This window comes from Rattus rattus, chromosome X (assembly GCF_011064425.1).
Source record: "Rattus rattus isolate New Zealand chromosome X, Rrattus_CSIRO_v1, whole genome shotgun sequence".
NCBI classification, from domain to species: Eukaryota; Metazoa; Chordata; class Mammalia; order Rodentia; family Muridae; genus Rattus; species Rattus rattus.
In genome coordinates this window covers 8,990,402-9,012,682 of record NC_046172.1, presented here as the reverse complement: position 1 = coordinate 9,012,682, position 22,281 = coordinate 8,990,402, and the positions used below count along the sequence as shown (strand labels likewise).

The window sequence follows — 22,281 nt, the reverse complement described above, 5'->3', positions numbered from 1 at the left end:
ACTAGTAAAGTGCTTGCCACTAAGGACATGAATTCAGTCCCAGCATCTACGTGGCAAAGCAGTTAAGAGCACGGTCTCACATGGGGAAGCTCATGCCTACCTGAAGCTCCAGCTTCATGGGGTTCAAAACCCTCTTCTTCTGGTCTTCATGGGTATTCTTAGTCAGGTGCACATGTGTACATACATACACACATACACGCACATACACATACATCTCAACAAATACTGTGAGACTATAGCAGCAATGCCTGTAATTCAAGTGCTGGGGAGGCAGAAATGGGAGAATCTCTGCGATTGGTGTCTAATCAGTTTGCCCAACCAGTGAGCTCAGGTTCAGTGAGATATCTGCTCCCCAAAACAATGAGAATGATTAAGGAAGACACAGGACACTGACTTCTGTCTACCACATTTACATGTATACACATGCATACACACACACACACATACACAAATACATTTTTTATAATTTAAAGAAATCTATATTTTAGGACAATGTACAGTAAAGTACATGATGTATTTAACATGGAGAAAATCAAATATCCTCAAAGCTGAATTTTGAATATTGGTTATAAAACAATCTACTATTACAGAAGAGTTCATTTTTTAAAATAATTCTGTTATTTTTCTTAAGATTTATTTTTATTTTATTTTTTTGGATTTATTTTTATTTTATGCATGTGACTATACTGTCACTGTCTTCAGACACACCAGAAGAGGGTACCGGATCCCATTACAGATGGTTGTGAGCCACCATGTGGCTGCTGGGAATTGAACTCAGGACCTCTGGAAGAGCAGCCAGTGCTCTTAACTGCTGAGCCATCTCTCCAGCCCCGAAGAGTTCATTTTTATATTACATTTAAAATAGTGGTTGACTGACAGTATTTTTACCAGTATTTATTTATTTATTTATTTATTTATTTATTTATTTAATGTATGTGAGTACACTGTAGCTGTCTTCAGACACACCAGAAGAGGGCATCAGATCCCATTACAGATGGTTGTGAGCCACCATGTGGTTGCTGGGAATTGAACTCAGGACCTCTGGAAGAGCAGTCAGTGCTCTTAACCGCTGAGCCATCTCTCTAGACCCTGACAAGATTTAAAAAAAGAAAAAGAAAAACAAAACTAGGCGTGCATTCCCACTCTAAACTTTCTATGCTAGATACTGTGAGACAGAGAGTGAATGGTGTGTGTGTGTGTGTGTGTGTGTGTGTGTGTGTGTGTGCTGTATTGATAATGATGATCAGATCCCAAGTGTGAACTAAGCCTCTCTCTAATAATATACAGTGTTCCTATTCATAGCCAGCTTCTGCCTTCTTAAAATAATAGCTAAGAAAACAGGGGATATTTTTGGTTTCTCCAAAAATATTAGATGGTACATCAGTTAGGCTTATGCTAGCTAAAGCAACACACAGCACAGCGAATCTCAGTTTATTTTTGCTTATGAGAACTCCAAAACAGGTAATGCTGACTTCCAGGGATCGGGTAGAGTGGAGGATACTCTGCTTCGTGCAGTCACTGAGGGGTGACACCCAGGCTGACAGAAGTCCTGTCACTTCCCAAAGATGCCTTTCAAGCAGGGTGACCAACGGTCCCAGTTTGTCTCCAACTGAATTGTTCCCTAGAGACTAGGTTTCCAGTGTTAAAATAAGAACAGTTCCTAGCAAACTGGGACAATGGGTCATCTAATTTCAAGGCTGCACTAAAGACTGATGTCTAAATGGTAGCCCAGGAAAGTGAGGCAAGAGTTACGTGGAAGGTCCAAGACATTCCACAGTCTTACAATTACATCCTACTGCAGGGGAGACTGGGAAATGTAGTTTGGTCCTGTGTCCAAAAGGACAGGGAAGTAGGTTGAGTGGGGTAAGCTAGTGGTCTCTATTCATGGAAGGGAAGCCACACAGGACGACTATATATTGTCAGGGAGAGGACTAGGTCACAGTTGAGATCTGAGCATCACTATCAAGAGTGTCACCCTTCGTCTTACCATAGTTTTTAGAGGTGTGTGTGTGTGTGTGTGTGTGTGTGTGTGTGTGTGTGTGTGCAGGTATGTGTGTGTATACAGATGTGGTACCCATGGAGACCAGAAGAAAATGGTGGATCCCCTGGAGCTGAGTTACAGGCAGTTGTGAGCTGCCACCATGCTTTTAATTGCTTTGACATCTGTTTAGCCCCCATGGTTTGCTTTTGTTTCCTGGTGTTTTGGGGTTTTTGTTTTGTTTTTGTTTTCCTGTGGGGCCCTCAAACAAGACCATTTTCTTTGTCAACTGGCAAATGCCCAGAAAGACCAGCAGCCCCTCCCTTTTGAAATGAAAGGTTCATCTGCATAGTAGTCTATGCTATGTTTTATAAAAAAAGAAAGAAAGAACCAGGGATCTGTTTGGTAGAGGTGAAGCTTGGTGCGGAGGAAGGGGGTGCCTCTGCCGGCCCATACTGAGGCAGGCATCCCTCCCCCTGAGGTATGAGCCATACAACAGATATAGTATAGACTAGAGTTTATTTAGGGCATGGGAAAGGGAGTAGAGGCTGGCCATGAACTCATGGAGAGAAGTGGGGAGGGAAATGGGGAGAGAAGGGACAGAGAGAGGAGAGGAAGAAAGTGAGGAGGAGTCAAGCAGTCCCTTTTATAGTGAGTCAGGCATACCTGGCTGTTGCTAGGTAACTGTGGGGCAGAACTTAGAAGAAATGCTAACACTCCTCCATTTTGGTTTAATTTTTTAAAAAAGGAAACACTAGAAAGAGGTGATAGGGAAGCAGGAATAGGGTTGCTGTGATCTTTAGCTGCTTCCTGCTGACTGTGGAACAACGTGTCCCTGGGAACCTAAGAAAATGGGTATGGGAATGTGGGTCCAGTCTTAAGAGAGTTGGCTCTTCCTTGCTGTCCAGGGTCTGTGGAACCATCTGTGGATAGGTCAGAAGGAACAGGGCCAGTAGAAGCGTCTGTGTCTGTGAGAGAAGATTGGAGCATCTGGGGGTTCCTTTTCTGGAGCTGTCCTGGATGTAGTAAGCACCTGGACTTGACAAGATGCTGAAACACACACGTATGTTATATTAGAGGTAGAGGATAAAGGTAAGTACGTTTGGGAGAAAAAATTTCTTAGGTGTACATTTGAAAGTACATTTGAAACCCTTAGGTCTTGGTGGTTGGGGGTGAAGGGAGTCCCAATCCAGGGCACAGGCGAGGAATCCCACCCTCTGGAATAGGTAGCAAGGGGGAACTTAGGGTATTGATTGGCAGGTGTATTATCTGGGTGGAGTCTGTTTGATCCATGAGAGGTAGATCTGACTGGGTTTCCTGCAGCTTATAAGTTTACAGAAAAGATACATTTGTTAACAACATGAACAGTCTTTAAGATGAGCTTAGGGAGATTTCACCTCACACCAGTGAGAATGGCTAAGATCAAAAACTCAGGTGACAGCAAATGCTGGCGAGGATGTGGAGAAAGAGGAACACTCCTCCATTATTGGTGGGGTTGCAGACTGGTACAACCATTCTGGAAATCAGTCTGGAGGTTCCTCAGAAAATTGGACATTAAACTGCCTGAGGATCCAGCTATGCCTCTCTTGGGCATATACCCAAAAGATGCCCCAACATATAAAAAGACACGTGCTCCACTATGTTCATCTAGCCTTATTTATAATAGCCAGAAGCTGGAAGAACCCAGATGCCCTTCAACAGAGGAATGGATACAGAAAATGTGGTACATCTACACAATGGAATATTACTCAGCCATCAAAAACAACGACTTTATGAAATTTGTAGGCAAATGGTTGGAACTGGAAAATATCATCCTGAGTGAGCTAACCCAATCACAGAAAGACATACATGGTATGCACTCACTGATAAGTGGCTATTAGCCCAAATGTTTGAATTACCCTAGATGCCTAGAACAAATGTAACTCAAGACGGATGATCAAAATGTGAATGCTTCACTCCTTCTTTAAAAGGGGAACAAGAATACCCTTGGCAGGGAAGAGAGAGACTAAGATTAAAACAGAGACTGAAGGGACACCCATTCAGAGCCTGCCCCACATGTGGCCCATATATATACAGCCACCCAATTAGATAAGATGGATGAAGCAAAGAAGTGCAGAAGAGTAGATCGCTCCTGAGAGACACAGCCAGAATACAACAAATAGAGGCGAATGCCAGCAGCAAACCACTGAACTGAGAATAGGACCCGTTGAAGGAATCAGAGAAAGAACTGGAAGAGCTTGAAGGGGCTCGAGACCCCATATGTTTGTAACAATGCCAAACAACCAGAGCTTCCAGGGACTAAGCCACTACAAAGACCTACATGGACTGACCTGGACTCCAACCTCATAGGTAGCAATGAATATCCTGGTAAGAGCACCAGTGGAAGGGAGCCCTGGGTCCTGCTAAGACTGAACCCCCAGTGAACTAGACTGTTGGGGGGAGGGGGCGGCAATGGGGGGAGGGTGGGGAACACCCATAAGGAAGGGGGGGGGAGGGGATGTTTGCCGAACCGGAAAGAATAACACTCAATGTATATAAGAAATATTCAAGTTAATAAAAAAAAAAAAAAAAAAAAAAGATGAGCTTAGGGAAGACAGAAAACCTCTTTATAGAGCAGAAGGAGCAGGAAGGGCTTTTTCCTTCTGTCTAGGGGACTGAATACACATAAGTTTAGTATAATGAGCAACAATTTTAAGTTTACATTTAAAGACAAAACTCAAAACCTTGACCTTGTGAATATGATAGTTGATTATATAGTTTAGCATGGGAAACACTGTAAGCCCGTAGTTAAAAGGCAACCAAAAGAAACTTAAAATTTGAACTTGGGGTTGGAGCGATGGCTCAGTGGTTAAGAGCACCAACTGCTCTTCCAGAGGTCCTGAGTGCAATTCCCAGCAACCACATGGTGGCTCACAACCTAATGGGATCCGATGCCTTCTTCTGGTGTGTCTGAGGACAGCGACAGTGTACGCATATACATAAAATAAATAGATAAATTAAAAATGAACTTATGATTTTACAGTTGGATCATGTAGTGGAATGTTTTACTAGAGTTAGGCTAATTTATAAGAACTCTGTTGGTTAATGTTAGGACAGTGGCATAGCGAGGAGAGGACATATGAAGCATTAGTCACTGGAAACTTGAGTTTTGATAAGGAAGTAACAGCAGGTCACAGCTGTGAGAGCTCACATCTGAACTTGTGGATCCTTTATCATGAAGACTGTGAGCAAGGCAAACCTGTCTGTCCTTGATAAGAGATCTGGCAGTCTTAGCTCATTAGCAAATTGAGTAATGAGCTAATATAGTGGTGGGTTACCTTGGGGTAAGGAGCTAGGTCAGTTTTCTAGCTATCAAGTTACAGTTAGCTTAGCTGTCATTGTAGTCAGAAATCTGGGAAGAATAAATTATAATCTAGGAGTTGTGTATTAATTAAAATGATAGAAGTTGGTCTATAGTCCACTACCTAAACAGTTCCCAGGTCCCTGTGGTCTCCATTACAAGTTGGGTGGACTCAGTCTGGCGCTTCAGGCCCAGAATATGAAGTTTTTTCCTATGGAGTAGTATTATAGGAGAAATGACTCACCTTGACTTAGGCAATATGAGATATTTAACTCTCTGGGTATTCTCTGTTTGTCCACAGCATAGACCAAGCCCTGGCAGTGGGCAAAGCAATGGAGCACTGTTTCTTAGTGGTTATTACACCACAATCCAGACAGTCTTGTTGCTGTGCCCATATCTTCTTAGAGACCTTAGAGTGCGGGGGTGGGGGGTGGGGGGTGGGGGGGTCACTGTTAGGCTTTGGGAGTCTCTGTCATAAGCTTAAACATTTATTGTTACATTTAGTAGATTTCTGACAAGATTGAGAGCAGTATCTATTAAGCATATCCAAGTTAGACAACCTGTGTTTGTTTAATTACTTGTTTAAGAATGTATCTAGCAAATAGAGAGCACATTGTAACTTAATGGCAGTAGCAAAAAACAGGGCTAAATGTATATTTAAAGCAGTGATTTTTAACTTTTTACTATTTAAAAATCATTATTTACCGAGGCATGATAGAACAAAAACCTTATATTAATTGTTAAGTGACTTTGACAAGTTGTAATCCTAAAGGCAGCAAAGTAGGGACTGCCCATAACAAAGATGGAGGATGGGCCCGGGACTATCCTTAGTTAAGATAGCATTGAAGTGGCAACCAGACACATGACTGCCCTTAGCTAAGATGGCGCTGAAGCTACAGCTCTACCTGGAGGAAAGTCATGTAACAACGGAAGCATAGCAGAGACAAACATTCAGAAAAATTTAAGCGGTACAGTGTGTAGGGCTTCATGTGAGCTGGGCACAAGTGAGCCGGGTGAGAGCTAGTGCCTGGAGTAGCACTCTGTCTCCTAGCAACTCTGCTGAGGCAGGAAAGCAAATGCCCTCAAGGTGGTGCAAAAGAGTGAGAGCGTGGGGGCGGGGCGGATGGCCACTTTTCCCACGGAAGAAGGCAGAATCAAGGGACTGGGCAGATGGCTGCAGGAAAGCGGTGCAGGGAACCAGGAGAGGAGATCAAGGGCGAAAGAATGAGGGGGGAGGGGAAAGTCTATGGATCACTAGTGAGAGAGTTGTAAAAGTTTATTTTTATAGTGCCAGTTAAGTGGCCATGTAGAGATATTGGTTAGTGGGTTTAGGGGCCAAGTTTAGCCTGTGAATTAGACCTGGAGGCGTCCCAGAGGCAGTGGCGAAGACCTTTCCTTTGGGTGAGGGATGTTATTGAAGTATTCCTACCGGCGTTCCGAGAATAAATTAATAACCACAAACATACAGCCAAGTCTAGACTTATTGGGTTGACTGTGGAAAGTCTGTCCCTTAAGCCCATAGAGGGTGGCCAAACCTCTTTGGGAGAACAGGTATCTTAACAATCTGTGATCCGTGGCTGTAATTCCATGTGGCAGCAGGAGATATGAACCTGAGAGTTTCTAAATCCGAGAGTCTCGGCACTAATGTTGTGTTTTATAAAAAAGAAAAGGAAGCCAGGGATCTGTTTGGTAGAGGTGCAGTATGGTGCGGGGGAAGGGGGTGCCTCTGCAGGCCCATGCTGAGGTATCCCTTCCCCCTGAGATACCAGCCATATGGCGGATATAGTATTACTATAGAATAGAGTTTGTTTAGAGCATGGGGGAGTTAAGGAGGAGAGAGAGGGAGAGGGGAGAGGGAGAGGAGGAGAGAGAGGGAGGGGAGGGGGGAGGGGGAGGGGGAGGGGAGGGGAGGAGAGAGGAGAGAAAACAGGGGAAGGAGGGGGAGAAGAGACAGAGAGGGTAAGAGAGTAAGAGGGTAAGAGAGTAGGAGAGGGGGCAAACATCCTCTTTTTATACTAAGTAGGGCATACTTGGCTGTTGCCAGGTAACTGTGGGGCGGAGCCTAGAGGAAATGCTAACAGTCTACAGCATTCAACTCTGCTCGGCTGGAGTATTCTGCTAGTGAGGGGAAAGGTAGGGACATGGAATGGTGGCACAATGAACCCTAAAAGAGAACCAGGTCACCTGCAGTAGTGAGATGCGTATTGGAGGACTTGGTGACTACGAGGTTGCAAAGCTCTGATCTATAGTTGACCTGGCAAGCTGTAGTCCGCAGTCTCTAGTTCATACTCGGCATGCATATGCAGTATGTCACATCTGTTGGTGTTCAGTGGGACATTTTTCCAGGCCCAAATGGTCAGTAGGTCATTACATATAGTGGGTTGTTTCCATGGGAGTTGGTGTACCTCACCATTGTTAACTCTTCTGGAGGTCCTGAGAAAGGACTCGGGCTGAAGAAGTTATGATCCGGAGGTTACGCCACATTCCCATTTTGTCTTATGCCTGTTCTCTCCTCCCGTGGGAAAGGACATACAGTCAGAGATCAGATCTGGCTGACAGTCTTCATGTCTTGGTGCCAGGGCTTTGGACAATGGGCACAGGCTATTCTTGTCTTCTTGGATAAGGGAGATTTTATGCTGGAAATGGAGGAAAAACGATGCTGATTTCACTCACTCACTCACTTGCCTGGCACTTCCTGTAGATGCCAGGCTGAGGGACTAGAGTCAGTGCTGGTAGACAACAGCCCCAGGGTTCACTCAGCTAGTGGGATTGTGGGGGCTAGTGGCTTTGGAGATGATCTTTCCTTCCTTCCTTCTTTCCTTCCTTCCTCCCTCCCTCCCTCCCTCCCTCTTCTCTTTTTTTTCAAGACAGGGTTTCTCTGTGAAGCCCTGGCTGTCCCGGAACTTGCTCTGTACACCAGGTTGGCCTCGAACTCAGAGATCCACCTGCCCCTTCCTCCCGAGTGCTGGGATTAAAGGTGTGTGCATGCACCGCTACCCAGTGGCCTTTCCTTTCTTACTGTTGGGCATTATCGACTCAGCTACTCTATTAGCATCCTGTGATGGCTTTGACAAATCACCACAAACTTGGCAGCTCTAGTTCTAGAAACCAGAAGTTCTCTATTCATATGATTGAAGTGAGAGCATCCACTGGGCCATGCTCCCTATGGAAGCACCAGGGAGAAATCTTTTCCTTGCATCTTACCCTCCTGGGAGTGGCTAGCCATCCCAACTTCCACTGTGATGCTCTGTTATCTGCCCCTGGGGTCATATGTCCTAGTTTCCTCCTCTATGTCCCATTGTTTTCTTTTATGGGTATTTGTGGTAGCTATTTTTTTTTGATCCACTGGAGTAATTCAGAATAATCCCCCTATCTCATGATCTTTAATGTAATCACATCTACAGAGTCCTTTCTTGTCCATGTAAGGCATCGCAGGTTCCAGGGATTAGGACACAGATAACGTTTCTTGTTCTTTGCTTTTGCAGATGTAAAATGAGGGTGGGGTAGGAGGGAAGCTACTCCGGCTCCCACAGCCATAAACACACAAGAGCCTTTACACAGCATATCCTTCTGAGTATGCATAACAGCAGGATGGGGGAGGGAAGGAGACCACCTGCTTTGTGCCAGATGCTCCTAAGTTCATCTTAATTCTTCCGGAGCCTTCTGAGCAGGCAGTAAGATTTCCACTTAGCTCGCGAGACCCAGACATCTTAAAAGACTTGCTTAAGGTAACAGCTAAAGGGCCTCTTGACTCCAGAGCCTGTGTTCTTTCCACGGAAAAAAACACAGGAAGTTTCATGAGGGTGCGGACTCAGTTGGAATGTAGACGAACAAGCCCTTTTGCACATGTTGGCCCATCCACTGCTCCCCAGTGCAGGAATGTCTGGCCTTCTGCCTGTCTCTGAGGTAATCCCTTAGCTGTGGGCTCAGCCTGACTGCAGGTCTGGAGTGTAGACTCAGCAGACCAGACCCTGAGAGACATTCCTGAATGTCATGTGATCCACGTTTCACTAACAAATGTCTTTTGGTTCCCACAGAGGTGTTCTAACTCTCCTCACCTCATATCTGTACCCCAACCTCCTCAACCAGAAGCAAACCATTATCTCTTTTCAGTCCTTGTGTTCTGGAAAGTTCCTTTTCTCCTTATACTTCGTGTTCAGTAACCTCTTCATCTACAAGAAGACAGGCAAGGAGCCATACTCCTCAAGTGAGCTGGCATGGGGAGGAGCATGTTGCTGTCTCACATAGGCAGGCACATATTTAAAGCTTATTTACCAGACTGGGACTTTAGATATGAGGCCAATTGGAGTGAATAATGAAGAGTTTAAACTCCAGCTTCCCCTTAGAACTAAACAGTTCCTCTGGTTGTTTTCATGTTAAATCAGTGTGGTTTAAGAAATCCAAGTTATCTACCTTCTCTCTCTCTTTCCATCTCTTCTCCTTTCTGTTTGTTTTGCTTTCTTTCCGTTTTTTGCAATTCTTGGAATGGAATCCAGGGCCTCACACATTTACCTAGTTGCTTCGGAAACCAGAAGAGGGCATTAGATCCCTTGGGACTGAAGTTACAAATGATTGTGAGCTGCTGTGCGGGTACCAGGAACTGAACCTGTGTCTTCTTCAAGAGCAGCAGATGGCTTTAACCTCTGAGCCATCTCTCCTGTCCCAGCTAAATGGGATTTAGAATCACCTAGAAAACATACCTCTGAGTATGTCTATGAGGATGTCCTCAGAGAAATTCCACCAAGAAGGGAAGAACTATCCCAAATGAGGGATAATGCTCTGCCACCGTGCCTTCTCCTCTATGACAGATGCTAGATGCGTCCTCTCAAACCAGGAGTTGGGAAGACTCCCTTTCTTCGTGTCCTGTTGAGGCAGCGAGAGAAAGAAATGACTGTGACTTGGAAGGCTGGGATTAAAGTTTCCAGTTTGCTCACTCCCACATCTGCCATCTGGCTCGGTTAGATCCAAGCAGCTGGAAACTAGAATAAGTAGAGGTTTTCCTGGCCCTCACCCCTAATGTGGCCACTCTGTGTGGTCTCTCAGACATGGAATTTCTGAGGAAGCCAGAGTTTTTAACGGGTTGGCTCAGGGCTCTCAAAGCATGCGGTCCCAAGACAGAGCCACATGGAAGCTATGTCCTCCCATGCTGTAACCCTGGACATCACCTAGCATCACTTCTGGCATACGCTATTAGTTGAGGTGGTCACAGCGGTCTACCAAGGTTTAAGAAATAGAGACATTTGCTCTAGAGGCCAATGGGAGTGCAGCAAGGTCATGGTAATCCATGAAGACTGCGATGCGAGACACAACCATTTAGGAGGGAAAACTGCCACAATGGAGGGAGCGAAGCCGCTACTGGCAATGTTCTTTTGTTTTAGTTTGTTTGTAAAGTTAATTAGATCACACCCACATGGAGGTAGGATAACTGAGGGGCAGTAAGTTCTTTTCTTCTACCATGTGGGACCCAGGGATTGAACTCAGGTTCTCAGGTTTGGCAGCAGTTATGTACTGAGCTTTGTCTTTTGATTAACACACACACACACACACACACACACACACACACACACACACAAACGTGTGTATGTTTAACATATATTGAGATATATACATACAATATATAAACACATAACATACATGTTACATATAACATATATATCATACATATATAATGTTATATATAGCATATATAATTAACATATACAATAATTATTATTAACATTTATTATTATATTAACATATATATTAATTAGAATATATGTTTTTTCACTCTTCTTCTGTTCCCTCTCCATAATATTCTTACTCTCTTTTCAAGAAGATTAACACAAATTCCTATCTAGCCTCAAAGGTTGAAATGTGCAGACATGCGAGTCTCCATACATGACTTTTGTAGTTTCTTCCCTCCCTGGGCTGGCTCGCACACCACTCACTCCAGCTCCCTGTCTGACCATCCTTTTGTGTTGGTCAGCTTTCTATGACTATAACAAATGCCCCAAATAATTAACCTATAAGCAGGAAAGGTTTATTTTGACTCATCATTGGGGGGTTTCATTCATGAACAATTTGTTCCTTTGCTTTGGGCCAGTGTTGCCCTGCCACAGTGGGTAGTGTATGGTAGAGTATCCTGTTCACCTCATGGTTGGGACTGACAGAGACAGAAAGAAACTGGGGTCCTATAATTCTCTTCAAGGGTAATATCCTCAATGGTCAAAGACCCTCCCACTAGAGCCCACCTCTTATGTTTCACTACTCCCTAAGACCACCATGCAAGGACCAAACCCTTAACAGATGGGGACTTGGAATGACAGTCCATGTCCAAACTTTAGCACCTGCCTCTCAGCCCAGACTGGCCTTCTGTGTTAGTTGGCATTGTGTTGCTCTGAGATAACACCCCAGAGGAAGCATTTAAAGGAGGAGGAAGATTTCTTTTGTTGCTTGGTGTCAGAACTTTCCCGTGAGCCTATGATTCTACTGCTATGGGCCTGTGACAGAATCATGTGGAGGAAAGCCTCATTATGTCACAGTAACCAGGAAGCAGAGCGAGACAGGAAGGGGCAACGAACAAAGGCGTGCCACAATCAGACCCTAGCCCTCAATCTCTCACTCAGCATGAAGTCATCCGTCAGTCAGTGGTGAGGTAGCATCCTTGTGATCCACTTACTGCTCAGTAGTACCAGTGTGGCGTTGCCTGAGCCTTGAGTCTGAGAGTACTTTGGAAGGGATACTTCATACTGAAACTCTCACCCTTTCCGTGTTAGAGTTTGGGGCACTATGATAAAGCAAAAAACAGAATAACTTAAAAGGAAGAGCAGAGGTTTTGGGCCATGGTCTTTGGTTCTGTGTGTTCTAGGCTGGCAGTAAGGCAGAACATCATAACAGCATGTGTATGCAGCAGGGTCTACTCGATCCACTGTGGACAGGGAGCAGTGGTGGGGGATAGGGACAAGATACCCAAAAAGTCCATCCCCAATAACTTATTTCCTTCATCTAGGCCCTCCATTCTCAAGTAACCAAATGGCGTCACCAGGTGACGACCAAGTCTTCAACACATGCATTTCTTTTGGTGGACATCATTTAACCCTTTTAACCCCATTACCTTTTAACCCACTTTGGTCAATGCATGTGGCAGGAGTGATGGAGTATCAGTCCTGGGCCTTCTGTTTAACAAAGCCTGGCAGCTTCTGCCTTTGTGCCCTGCAGTAAGGAAGCTAGACTGATGAAGGATGATATGGCCTGGGCATAGATCTCAGAGGTCCCATGGAAGAGCAGCCAGGAGCCAGATATATTGACTGAAGCTCTTCTGGCCTAGTCCCTAGCTGAATGCAGCTGAGAGAATGATGTTAGCTAACAGGAGGTAGAGTTGAGGATCTGTCAAGTCAAGCCATGCCAGAAATCACTGCCACTGAAACCACTGGCATCTGGGGTACTTTTGTTACCCCAAAGACTCCTGAAATACAGAGAATTTTCACCTCTGGATGAATAGGTTTCCTTTTTCAGACTGTTTCTCAAGTATATTAGTTCTTTTTCTGTTGCTGTGATAAAAAAATCATGACCAGAAGCAACTTACATCTCGGTGGCCAGAACCCAATCATATCATCCAGTCTAACTTCAAAGGAGACCAGCAACATAGTTTTTCTGTGACCCCAGAGAGAAAAGGAAACAGAATTAGGTGCCCATGCACAATTTTAGCTCATGCACGCTCTTTTCCCAGCATCTCCACCATTTTCATTCGTCTGTCCTTGCCAAGTGCCTAACGCTCCCCTACTTAGCATCAGTACCACCTCTCCAGATTCATTATCCCTGACGAATGTACACTTTCCACCTGACTCTCTGATATGATGTGGACAGAACTGATAACCTACTCTGAGAAACCAGTCTTCAAAGCCTCCAACTCCCTTCTTTCTCTCCCTCTCTGCTTCCTACAAAATGAAAGAAGTTTAAACCAGAGTGGGTTTTTCATAACCCCAAAGTGGGAATTGGAGGGGCTTTCTCCAAGGTTCAGAAAAGTCCGAGTTTCTCATTGTCAGGCTCTGACTCATCCATGGCTGTCTTTGCTCTTAGCTCCAGTTCAAGAAGGGGCAGAAAACACATAAGGATTACCTCCTCTGTTAACCAGCCTGTGGTTCCTTTGCTGTACGGTCACCTCAGTAAGTTGAAGCTACAGTTCCCAGGATCCTCCTCTATGCAAGCTCATTGTTAAGGATGGCTACAGCAGACCTTTGCTCATGATTTGGAAGGCCAAGGTGAAACAGCCCTACACTTCAGCCTCTGGATCATGATGCAGATGCCTGCACAGTCTTGACTAAGGACATCAGATTTTCCAGTGGTTTACTGTTCCATAGAGGTTGGAGGAAGTGAAACAAGGGTTCCAGCTATTAAAAAGGTTCCATTTGTCTTTGTATGCATCCACATGTTTTCAGTAGGTGTCTCTGAGATCTGCCCCTGCCTATGGTCTCTACTTCTTTGCTTTTTTTTTTTTTTTTTCCGGAGCTGGGGACCGAACCCAGGGCCTTGTGCTTCCTAGGCAAGCGCCCTACCACTGAGCTAAATCCCCAACCCCGCTTTTTTTTTTTTTTTTTAAAGATTTATTTATTTATTATATATAAGTACACTGTAGCTGTTCAGACACACCAGAAGAGGGCATCATATTTCATTACAGATGGTTGTAAGCCACCATGTGGTTGCTGGGATTTGAACTCAGGACCTCTGGAAGAGCAGTCAGTGCTCTTAACCACTGAGCCATCTCTCCAGCCCACTTCTTTGCTTTTTAAAGATTTATTTCTTTAAAAAATCGTGTATGTGAGTGTTTGCCTGCACATATGTCTGTACCACCTGTGTGCCTGGTGTCTGCAGAAGCCACAAGGGGGTGTTAGGTCTCCTAGAACGGACAGTTGTGAGCAGCTGTGTAGGTGCAGAGAACTGAACCCAGGTCATTGGCAAGGAGAGTAGCAATAAGTGCTCTTAACTTGCTGAGTCATTTCTCTCCAGACCGCCACCTTTCTGTTTCTTAATATTTACTACAGACCTGAGTAGTTTGCCAAATTGTCCCCAGTTTGGGTAATCAATATGAATTTAGCCAGAGTGACAGGATATCATTTTCAGATTAGGTTATACAAGACAGCGTGGCTTTTGTCTTGGGCTCATGCCTTTCTCTACTCTGCCTTAAATATCCTAAGATCACGTGATTCAGGGGAAGACCAGCTTCTGTGTCAGGAGTAGTGTTGTAGAGAAGTCCATGTGGTGAGAAGCTGAGTCTTTGGCCAACGAGCAGCAAGGCCTAAGACCTCCCTTCAACGATTATGTGTGTCGGCCATCTTGGAAGCAGATTCTTCAGTCCCATTCAAGCCTTCAGATAGCTCTCGGCTGCAGTTGATACTTTTGACTACAACCTCACAAGGCAGTCCCTGGAGCAGAACCATACAGCTGAACTGCGTGTTCATGGCTTCTTGACTTTCAGATACTATATAAAATAGTTAAGTGTTCATTTCCTTAATGCTGCAGAATTTAGGGGACAGTTTGTTATACAGCAGCACCACACCTATCTTTCATCTCAACTGTCCCTGTTGCCTTCAGCAGCCCCGGAAGGTGTTCTGCGTGTTTACATAGCTGACTTGGCCAATCAACCCAATCATGTCAAGCAAAATTCCACAGTAAGTCACACTCATCGGCCAGAGAGCATTTCTGCTTCTTGATCAAGTGCTGTGTGACGTTGTAAGAAGCTAAAGAGCCGGGTTGGGGATTTAGCTCAGTGGTAGAGCGCTTGCCTAGCAAACGCAAAGGCCCTGGGTTCGGTCCCCAGCTCCGAAAAAAAAAAAGAAAAAAAAAAAAAAAAAAGAAGCTAAAGAGCCGTAGTCTCACATATGTACATGTACACTGGGGTACACACACACACACACACACACACACACACACACACTAGAAAAGATGCAAAGATCTCTCTAATAAGTTTCTTATAAGGGCACTAATCCATTCATGAGAACTCCACCCTAAAGACCTTATCACCCTCCCCCAAAGGTCCAACTTCCTGATACCACTCCTGATAGAAATCCTGATCGCCTCATACCACTCCTGATAGAAATCCTGATCGCCTCAGGATTTCAAATGTTAACATAAGAATTTTCGGGAGTACAAATATTCGCCACATAGATCTGAGCGATACCCCCCCACCCCCAAGTGAGCGCTACCTCCTTCCAGAGAGTACAGCTCCAGACTGGGGTTGTGTGTGAAAAGGCGTGATTTCTTACTGTCTTTTGTAGACATGGCATCAGACACCCCAGGAGAGCAGCTCCAAGGTTTCAGGGGACCAGGAGCCTGATTAAAGCTTAACAACTCACCCTAAAACCTCCTTCCCCATTAGCAGAGAGAGGTGTGAAGTCAACTTGCTCCAAAGCAGCGAGGCTCCAGGGAGAAATTAAAAGGCACTCCTGACGGGAGGAGTGGCTTCCAGAAGGAAGGTCTCTCAGGTACAGCACTCAACTCCCCAGAGCATGGAAGATAACAGAGCTGCCAGGGACTGTGGTCGCCATGGTAATGGTATCTCAGATTCCAACCAAATGTAAGCTGCTGGCTGGCCTGTCAGTCACACAACTTCTCCATTTACAGTGCAGGTGCCGGACAGGTGGCTGGCAGTGGTGGGGAAGGGAAGGGACCAAGCTTGGGCATATACGCAGTGGGCTCCTGGGAGCATTTATGCTTAGTGTGTGTCTTTGCATATATGAGTTTTTATAGGTGCAGAGGCTTGGTTCTAGCTAGGGTTGAGCATATAATGCTATACTCCTAGCTCAGACGCAGCACAACATTCCAGTTAAGAGGCCAGATTTTAGAGTCTCTTTACCCTGTCTCAAAATATTGGCAGCTACCCTTGTATAGTTGCTAGAAAGTCATCTCTTTGGAGAAAATTTTCTACCTCCAATAGCCTCATTTCAAATGCAAATGCAGTCATGCATCAATTAATAACAGGGACTCTTCTGAGAAGGCATCATTAGGTGATTATATTGTGTGAACATCCTAGAGTGTACTTACACAAACACTAATGATATCACAAGGAGATACAGCCTTATGCGACCATTGTCCTGTATGCCGCTTGCTATTGGTTGCAACATTATTATATAGAGCATGGACATAAGGTCAGTTACCAATAGACCAAGAAAGAATGGGCAGACCAATGCGACGACTGAAGATAGAAAAGACAGCTGGACCTGCGGGGTGGGGCGGGGGTGGGGCTTGTGCCTTGCATATAGTAGTTGTCCATCATATTTATGTGGACTTATGAATGCATGAAATATAAGAATAAATAGCACTATGGGAGGGGAAGGGCAGCTCTGAGAGAGCACAGTTTGATGGATAGGGAAAGTGTCTGGATCAGCTTCAAAGCAATTCAGTTCTATGTATCGTGTGCATTTCTTCGGTCAGGAAAGATGCAGGGGTGGCACACTGAGGGCTTGCCCTCTGGAAACTCAGAGACTACTGGGATTAGGGCCTATCTGTTTAAAGTGCTACAATAACGTTCTGTAAGCTGGATGCTTATTGTATTGGCCACTTTTCTATTGCTCTGATTAAAGCATCAGAAGCAAGGCCAGTTATAGAAGATTTGAGTTTCGCAGGCTTCCAGTTCCACGGGCTTCCAGTTCCTGTTGGCAAAGAAAAAGCATGGTAGGAGGACCGAGAAGCTGAGGGCTCACCTCGTGAACCACAAGCAGGAAACGGAGACACACTGGCAATAAATGAAGCCTTTTACTCCTCAAACCTACCCCAATGACATACTTCCAACAAGGACATTCTCCTAAGCCCCCCCAAACAGCGCCACCTACTGGAGACCAAGTATTCAAATGCCCAACATTATGGTGGACAACACTCAAATCACTATATTTATAAAGAAGAAAAAAATTCTTTTCTCTTACAGTTCCAGAGACTGTCATGTTGAAAAGCAAGGTGTCTGGTGAGGGCCAATGCTCTAGTTCATGAATGGCCCCATTTCTTAGCGCCCACACATGGCAGAAGGAGGAAGGGATTAATGTCACTTATGAAGGTTCTACCTCTTGTGACCCAGTGACTTCCCAAAGTCTCCACCTTGCAGAGATGTCACCTTGGAACATCAGTGTGTGAATTTGGGAGGACATGGTTCTTTCGTAGGTCTCCTGAGTACTGGATTTTTTTTTTTTTTTATAACACAGTTTCTCTGTGTAGGCCTGGCTGTCCTAGAACTCCCTCTGTAGACAGAGGTTGGCTTTGAATTCAGAAATCAACCTGCCTCTGTCTCTCAAGTGCTGGGATTAAAAATGTACTGTCTGTCTGGTGGCAAGACAGCAGGTCTTAAGTACTGCTGGGACCCAAATCTCCCACCCCAGCCTTCTCAGGTTTAGGTCTCTTCAGAACCGTGCCACAGAGGGTTGAGGGACCTGGGTCATGCTCCACCAACTTCTGTTTGTTGTCACTGAAGCCTGCCCCTGGGAGAAGTGGCTCTTGGTGCTGCCTGTCTGCCTCCCTTGGTTGCAGAGAAAGTCCTCGGGAGGAGGCAGGTTGCAAGTGCACGCTCTGCAATGATTAACACAGCCAATGTCAAGGGGGATTCCGGAAGGATGCTGGCCAGATCTGTTCTTCCTGTATTGCCTTTCTAGCAGTGTGACCAGAGCAGTTGGTGCCCTTGGCTGCTGCCCAAGACCTCAAGGGATCTGGAAGTGGGTCAGGGCTGGAGGGTCAAAGTGTTGGCTGAGTAGAAGTAACCAGCTACCCCCATTAATCCCCTAACCCCAGAATGGAGCAAACCCATCCATGGGTCCCATCTCCCATCTTTGGTCAAGTGGCTTGACAACTGAGGCACAAACAAGCATTTGGGGGGCTTTCAGCACCTATCCCTGGCCTGCCTTCTGTCTCCCTGTGGTTCCTTGGCTGGGATCTGACATCCTCCCTTAGAAGCTGACAAGTATTTTAGTAGCTTCCTCTCCTTCCATTTGCAGCCCTCTTCTCTCAAGATTTGTTTTTCTAGGTGACTTCATTTGCCAGTTTCAGAAGGGTCACCTGTTCCAAGCGATGTTTTTTACTCAGTCAGTTACTGGGAGAGGGTAACCTTGAACTCACTCTGTACCTCATGGTAATTTTGAAGTCGAGAGCCCCCTGCCTCAAGGGAGTACTGGGATTGCAATGTGTGCACCACAAGGTCCTGCCTTGCTCAGAGCCTGACAGGAGCCTCAGTCTCTTGAATAGATGAAAAGCAGAGAGGGGTAGACTAGTGGGTCTGGACAGCTTCTCTCAGCTTCCTAACAAACTGTCACTTTTTACATTCTGCCTGGGATCCCAGTCATTTCCAGACTCCCAAGAACATTAAAGGCCAGTTCACAGTTGCCAGGGGACTTTCTGAAAGTCCATGGCTAGAGACACCGGGGAGCCTTGAAGTGTGTGTGGACACTTCAAGGTTCAGGCTAAATTGCAGCAGGCAAAACAGGGAGAGTTCGGTGTGTTTTTCAGGGTCATGTTTTATAGTCCTGGTGGGGCTAGACCTTGCTCTGTAGACCAGGCTGGCCTTGAACTTACAGAGATCTGTCTGCCATCTGCCTCACAAGTGTTAGGATTAAAGGCATGTGTCACCATACCTGCCTATCCTCCTCCTTTGAGACAGGATCTCAAACTGTGGCCCAGGCTAGCTTCAAACATGTAAACAGTGGAGCCTCAACCTCTAGGGGGCTAGGATAATGGGTGCAGTGGCTTTTGATTTGCCAAGGCCAGAGAGCCAGGAATCCCAAAGTCCTGGGGACATATTAGATTATCTCAGTTGAACTGGCTCAACCTACAGGGCCTGGAGCAGCCTCCTGTCAATGGAGAAGGCCTTAGCTGACACACTGCTCATGAAAACAAGGGGACAGGGCACATGTGCTGTCCATCAATGCCAGGTAGGAATTTACATTTGTTTCACAATCTGTAAGCACTGGGGCTTTGTCACCTGTACCCTTACGTTTTTCTCAGCACTAATTTTAATATTGGTTCTTAAATGCTTTAACCTCCCTTCTAGCCCACCACCCACCAGTGGTAGTAGAAAAGAAAGGTTATTAGTATACAGGGGAAGTGGACCTGTTTAGACATTGTTCTTTGGAGCAAATCCCATCTGCACTATCGTGAAATCAGCAGTTTAGTTCATAGGAAGCAGCAGTGGCAGCTTGATTCACTTGCAAACACTTCAAGGATACACCAGCAGTCCAGTTCAGTAGTGTCAGGATAGCGGCAGCTGTGACATGACCTAGCAGGAATGGCCAGGCCTCAGCCAAATTGGCACAAGTCAGCAGGAGAGATTAGGACCAGCAGGAATGCCAAGAGAGGTTCAGGAGTGCCAGAAGAAGTTCTCTGCCACGCCTCTCTCAACAAAGCAAAGATTAGCGAAGACTCAAGACCAAGAAGTGTTGCAAAGCTAGCTATGCAAGCAAGCCAAGGCAAGCCCCTGTCACTGCCCATTGAGTACTATTATATGCTTCCTCCAAACATCATGTGTCCTCCAGGGGTCTTGCCTCAGCACATGAGTCTGTCTTAGCAAAACACCATTTGAGTTTGTATCAGCTGACATCATTCTGCCAATAGGCTCAAGTCCAAGGAAGCAGCAAGAAGCCACCAGCACGCCACCAGAAGATTTTTTTTTCTCTCTATGGAGTCCCAACAAATGATGACCAATAAACAATGGTAAGGTTTACCAATATCATCCAGTGTCACCCACAATCTGTTCAGTCCTTTTGGGGGAGGGGGGGATGAAGGTGGGGTGGGTTTATTATAAAAGAAAAAAAAACTAAGACTCTATCTGCTTTTTCAGAAGAAAGGGGACAGTCTGCTGGGGGAGAGGACACTAGGACACAGAATGACAAGTGTTTTAACTCCAGGCCTGTTTTAGTTTCTCTAAGAGCCAAGTGGAAGGAGACATTGAAACAAACAGGCAATTCTGTAAAGTTAGAAGTCCTACAAATTTGACCAAAATCTAAACTTGTTTTGCTTTAAAATTTTTAATATATCAAAAGGCCTGCTTTAGTGACATGCTAGTCCCACTAAAAAATAACCTCGCTAACACCCACCTGTAGCAGTGTTCATTGTTTGGTCCTTCTTAACATCACGTATCCTTTCATGTGTTTGCTTTAGGTTAATGTTCCTTCATGAGCCTGCCTTAGCGAAACATCATCTCACCTGTGCCTGCTTCCGGAAAACACTCTTTCTCGAGTCTGCCCCAGCAAAACACCATATAACACGACTGACTTTCCAAAGACACCAGAAGTTTCCTCTTCCGTCACCTAACTCTGGTCATCATGCGCTCTATGTCTAACATCTAATTTGTGACATTTGGATGTCTTTCTCAGGAGGCTAGCAAGGACAAGCCTGTCAGTGGCGTCCTTGTGGTGTGCAGTGTGGACCTCTGCAGATCCTACTTCTGAATCCTGGAAAGAAGTAAGCCGTTTAGAGGTCAGCCACCCCTTGCCTTTGTAGACCATAAAATAAAAGCCCTTCACTCATCTTGGCTCAAGGGTCTGATTAGTATAATATTTAAAATGCCATGTAAACCAGGTGGTGGTGGTACACACCTTCAATTCCAGCACACAGGAGTCAGAGGCAGATGGATCTTTGAGTTCAAGGCCAGTCTGGTCTACAGAGCAAGTTTCGGGTCAGCCAGGACTATTAACGCAGAGAAACCCTGTATTGAAACACCAGGGAGGGGTGAGGCCATGTACTCAGGGACAAGAAGGCTCAAAAATGCTGTCATGTAACCTTCTCTCTTTCTTCCGCCTAGGAGGGTCAGACCAGAAATCAGAACTTACAGAAATAAGAAATGCAGAGACTTTAGGAAGCACTGTAGAAAGAAAGAGAGTATCCGTGGTTCTTCTGTGTGACTCTCCCACCTCACCGCATCTTCATCTTCCCTTTCCTGGTGTTCAGCAGCAAACTTCTGACTTTTAGAGGGGAGGGATGTCATATTAAACAGTCGTCCCAGTGCTGTCACAAACATCCTGTCATTGCTGAGCCTTCCTGTCCTGTGCCCTGTCCAGGCCCAGTGTGAGATATGTGTGTGAAGTCTGCTTTATGATTTTCATTGTATAGATGAAGATTGTCTATGAAGGCTCGGAGATCCCAAAGGGCTTGGCCCCCAGAGTAGTCTCATGTTTTACTTAGCTGTGCCTTCAAAAAAAGTTTATTTTTCTTTCCCACTGCTAGGATGCAATCATCGTCTTCCTAATGTAAGGTGGCGGCTAGCTCTCCAGCCACCTCATTGGTATTCCAAGTAACAGAATAGAAGAATGAGAGAAGAATAGGGGAAAAAAGGGGGCTAGGGAGATGTCTCAGTGGGTAAGAGAGAATGCTGTGCAAGCATGAGGATCTACCTTACTTAGTTAGGGTTTCTATTTCCCATGACTAACGGCAACCTGGGAAGGAAAGGGTCTCTCATCTTACATTTCAAGTAACAGTCCATCATTCAGGGGAGTCAGGAGTGGAACTCAAACGGAGGCAGCAATCTGCTGCTTACTGGCTTGTACTTTCTGGCTTGCTCAGCCTGCTTTCTTATAGAAACCAGGACCACCAGCCCAGGATGGCACCACCCACAATGTGCTGGGCCCTCCCACATCAATTGCTAATTAAAAGCCTTGCAGTCTGATCTTATGGAGGGATTTTCTCAATTGTGATTTCCTCAGTTGAGATGACTCTAGCGTGTGTCAGGTTGACATAAAACTAGCCAGCACAAAAACCTGAGTGCAATTTCCCAGCACCCAGATTAAAGAAAGCTAAGCATGGCTTTATGTCCAGCAATGGGAGGTGGAGACAGTAAGTCCTTGAAGCTTACTGGTCAGCCAACCTAGTCAAAATGTTAGGCTTCAGTTCAGTGGGAGACCCTGTCTCAGGGGAACAAGGCAGGCCAAGCTAGGACACTGGACATTTCCCTCTGGCTCTGAATGAACACACAAAGGGGCATCTTGGATTCCTGAATTAGCTCTAAAACTTCGTGGCC

At 45.4% G+C, this 22,281-nt stretch overlaps 1 long non-coding RNA gene across 1 annotated transcript; it reads left to right on the top strand.

The window, feature by feature from the left end:
• The first annotated feature begins 2,911 nt into the window (after positions 1-2,911).
• LOC116888888 lies at positions 2,912-20,780 on the top strand. The gene is made up of 3 exons (XR_004386353.1): positions 2,912-3,070; positions 19,881-19,979; positions 20,427-20,780. It is a non-coding gene; the product is annotated as an uncharacterized LOC116888888 (long non-coding RNA).
• The last annotated feature ends 1,501 nt before the right edge of the window (positions 20,781-22,281 follow it).